Genomic DNA, 4,745 nt, shown 5'->3' with positions numbered 1-4,745 from the left:
CACCTCCTGAAAGTATTGACTCATGTATCTAAGCACTTGTCATTTCATTTTTCCATTGTGGCGAAAATAATCTTTCCATGCACATTGTCTCATGATTCATTATCATTTCAATAACTTAATCAGCATGTTCAGGATGATCCGTAATTTTAATAATACATATAAAGAATCATGGTCTATGCTTTAGTTAATATTCTAATGTGCTATTTTGCTGGAAGAAAATGTGACTTTACACAATTTTCATTTCATGACCTCTATATTTAGTTTTGCTTCTTGCAGAACAATTTCCCAGTATAGTCAAATTAGAGATCAATAACAGCAAATCTTTTTGAAAAAATAACTTAGATTTATAACACTACGTGTATGTTTCTATTGTATTCACCTTAATATTATTTAAATTTAAAATGTTTCCATATCAATGCTAGATGTGCTTATTCTAAGTAATGCAACACACTTTAAATTAAAGATATCTCCAATTCCAACATTTTATGTCAATGATATTTCTGTGTATGCCCCACATCAGCAAAATGTTATTATTCTGTATAACAAGAATAGTGACAATAATAAGAATAACCTCGAATTTATGTAGTAGTTTATACAGCACTTTTTTTCACAAAAACATAAAGTATCATCTCCCTGATGACAAGGGATATTTTGCCTTTGTCTCTGTCGCCTTAGTGTTTCTGTTAGAGTGTAGATATTTAAATGTTGTTCACTTGAATAACTCTATGGTGCATTTATTAAGTGATATGATTTAAATGAATAGTTCACTAGAAGAATCACATTCAATACATAAATAATTTTAAGAGCATTTATTCAAATGCTACACACACACACACACACACACACACACACACACACATCACTCAGATTCTAAGTACCTCAAAATTGTAGATTCTTGCCTGACTTCTGGTTCTAGTTATTCTTTCCTTTATTTTCATTTCTGAAGCTAGAGTGTGAAGTAAGGATGAAAGGTCATATAATACCCCTAATCCACAGTACAATGTTTAGTGGGTATCCAAATCACGATAAGAGACAGTCTGAAGTATTAGCCTTATCTTTCATTTCCTATATTCAAGCACCTGTGTGGCACCTTTGTGTGCTACACAAAAATGTAGGCATTGATTAAATACATTATAATGTAGGTTCTACCTAAAATATTTTCCCCCAGAAGCCAAAGTTGCTTTGAAATGAATCACTTCTGATGTATTTTCTTGGTGACCAATATGTGTTGAACAAGGATTACTGTCCAACTGAAGAAATGCAGCTATTTCCAAAAATCTGCAAAAAATGTAATTTATAAATGGAAGCTTTGAATGGAATAAAAGTGAAAACCTCTCAGGTAACATTCCAGAAATCTGAAGAGAAATGTAATAAAGTACCAAAGACTTACTAACCTGGGCTGGGACCCTTGCCTTACTTCCCTGGTCATAAGTTGAAATTTTTGCTCAGACCCTGCAAATTTAACCACAGGCCCAAATGTTCCAGACTTGTTTCTACTGATCACCATCTGACCTATACAAATATAAAATTAGAATTCCTGTTGAGGAAACCCAGGCAGGTTACCATGTCCTAAAATCCTCATGATTCATAAAATATTGTCTACTTTCATATCTATATTGATATTGTTAAAACATTTATCTTCTGCTTTCATATCTAAGTTGATACTGATGACATATTTTGTCTGTTTCCATGTCTGCTAGACATGTACCTTCTGCTTTTTGATATTACTGCCATTTCACCTGCAAATAGCAGATTTTTGCAGTTAAGATTGTGCGCCTCAGTTCCTAATTAACGGGAACAGGACAGAACAAGGGAGGGGGTAAGGGGGTGGTCTTTTGGATATATAACCAAGTTTTGCATTTTGTATTTTGCCTCTTCTACTAGACTGCCTCTAGTAGCAAGACGACCCTTCCTGCAAGAATAAATAATTAAAAAAAATCATTCCTGTCTCTACTTGGAGATATCTCTGCTTTTTTATTTTGGGCAAGGGTCATTCTTGTCCCACATAGTTTTAACTTGCTTCCTGAAGAGTTACTCAGTTAATATCTTGTGCTTGTTTGACAGACATTTTATAATTGGTTGAAATTGCTTAAAGTAGGAAATCCACTACTAATCTCTTTAAATCTTGGTTTTGTATAAGGGATGCTTTCTTAAATACTTGATACAGCAACTTGATATTTTCCCCTGAACAAAATAAAATTAATATTATTAACAGAGAAAAAAATCATTTGAAGTTGTACTCTTTAGCAATATGGGTAACATATTCTTGTTGTGTTTAGTTGGACCTTGTCCAAGAGCCTCACCTCTCTCTCAGTTCACGCATCCATCCACCACCACCCTGGTACAGCTCTAGCTTCTCCACGACCACCACCACTTTCAAAGGCGTTGACCCCAATGGCAGGAATAGCTCCAGGGTATTACATCCTCCAGGTGGCGGGTGTAATTTTACTTTGGGCTATGATGACACTACAGAACAATCAGTAAGAAAGAACAAAATGGCATCTAATATTTTGGAACATGTGAAGAAAATCATCTTTCCTGGGCCAAGTCAGCAGGGGCTCAGTCTAGCCGGGATAATTCTGAACCATTTTGACTCCAAAGAAGAAACTCTTCTGAAGCTAGTACTTGAGATTTTTTAGGTGCAAAGGGAGAAGGTGATATACATGAAAATGTGGAGGCAGACTTACAAGTTGACAAGAATGAAGAGAAATCTGTACCTGCTGCACCTGTTCCCAGTCCAGTTGCATTAACACTGCCACCATCCAGAAGAAATCCACCTGTTGGCAAGTCCAGCTTAGTTCTTGGTTAAATGACTTTTTTTTCTCACCCCTCCATGCTTGTGAAATGCACAACTTGAGCCTGATTGTACATCTCTTTAAAATTTCTTTCATTAAAAAAGCACTTTATGTATTACTTTTTTTTAAAGAACAAATAATCCCCCATTTGTCAAGGTCTTCAGGCCATGGCATGACTGTTCTCTATAGTAGAATGCTGAGGAAACACTCTATGAAGCTTAGTGATGTTTTCAAGAAAAAAAGACAGTTCTAAATGTGTTAGAGAGATTTTTGTACCTAGTGGTTTTTTAAACTCCATTCTTTTTTAAAAAATATAATCAAATGTTTTATTTATTCTAGTTTACAGCACTCATTTCTGCAAGATTCTGAGTTACAAATCTTCTCCCTGTTTTTCCCCTACCTACCACCCCACAACAGCGATGCCACTGGATATCTCCTCCTCCAATCTGCTCTCACCCATATCTTCTTCCATACCCTCTCCGACTTTCCAGTAGGGCACGATGGATCTCTATGCCCCAGTGCCTGTATATCTTATTTCCCAGTTACATGTAAAATAATATTAATAATAGTGTACATATATTAAACATATGAATTCCCTTCCTCCCTTGTTACCCACCCTTACTGGGAAGATCAGCAATTTGATATAGGTTGTACATGTGTAGCTATGCAAAACATTTGCATAGTAGATATATTGTAAAAGACTGACAATATATCCCTCCATCCTATCCCAACTCCCACTTGTACTATTTTCTAATTTGACCCTGTCCCTTTTCAAAGGTGCTCCCAACTTCCCTCCCCCCAGCCTGCCCTCCCTTCCATCATCCACCCTCTCATCCCCTTCCCCCCTACTCTACTGTAGGGTTAGATATGCTATTTAGTGTGAATGTCATTACCTCCCTGTAGCAGCAAGCACCCCAAGCTTCCCCAGGGTTTGCTGCCAACACAGGTTCTTAGATCTGCTTTGTTAAAGGAAAGCAACTCAAAATGGGTTAACAAGCTGAATTTAATCAGTCAAATATGTATCGTTTACCTAGTTCAGGGGAAAAAGGTCAGCACCCCAAACTTCAAAACATATAGACAGAATTATCAAGACAGAAACAGATCAAGTAGACAGATTTCCAAACAGTCCAACCATCACATCCACACCAAATCAACATCTGGGTTTTTCAAAACCGAGGGGGAGGTGGCTCTCAACAACCAACGGCTTCCCAGAGTCTCATATGATCAAATCGCAGAACACTTCTCAAAATGAGTCCCAAAACAAAGCTACACATCAGGGCTTATATAGCCTTCTCCTGGCTCAGAGAATGTAACAACCTTATTGACTCACTGGCCAATCAAGAAGTATCTACTGAAAAACAAGCCTCCCACCCCAGGCTCCAGGGGCACTTTAGCCTAGGGGCAAGGAAGAGCTTTAAAATTTACATTCCCATTACCCTCCCTAAGCTAAATTCAATGAGAATAAGGTTGACCCATCCCATTTTGCCTTCCTGTACTTACCCTCCATTGTAACTATTTTTGCTTACCCCAGTCTCTCTCTCCCCATCTCCTCTCATTATATTCTTGTCTCACATGGTAATTTTACCTTTTAAGTACCCTTTCCTATTCAATTGGTCCTATGCCCTCTGTCTATGTATACCTGTACACATATATACACACATTCACATATGTATTCATACACCCACATACCCTCCTATATAGACCACACACTTTTCTATTCCCTTCAACCATTCTCGTACTGAGAAAAATTTCATCAGTTACAATTATTGTTTTTCATATAGGAATATAAATCATTTAACTTGGATAAGTTCCTTATGATTTCTTTTCCCTGTTCACCTTCTCATGCTTCTCTTGCTTCTTGTATCTAAATGTCAAATTTTCTATTCAAACCGGTTTTTTTTTTTCATCAAGAATGCTTGAAAGTCCTCTATTCCACTGAATTACCATATT

General features: G+C 36.8%; 1 pseudogene; it reads left to right on the top strand.

Annotated features, from left to right (window-relative positions):
- The first annotated feature begins 2,251 nt into the window (after positions 1 to 2,251).
- Positions 2,252 to 2,809, top strand: LOC138169903 (jupiter microtubule associated homolog 1 pseudogene; annotated as a pseudogene).
- The last annotated feature ends 1,936 nt before the right edge of the window (positions 2,810 to 4,745 follow it).

Source organism: Petaurus breviceps, unplaced genomic scaffold (genome assembly GCF_028583685.1).
Source record: "Petaurus breviceps papuanus isolate PSGF00001 unplaced genomic scaffold, PetGlider_PUasm1.0 38, whole genome shotgun sequence".
NCBI classification, from domain to species: Eukaryota; Metazoa; Chordata; class Mammalia; order Diprotodontia; family Petauridae; genus Petaurus; species Petaurus breviceps.
The sequence above is the reverse complement of the archived record's forward strand: the minus strand, read 5'-3'. Positions and strand labels throughout refer to the sequence as shown.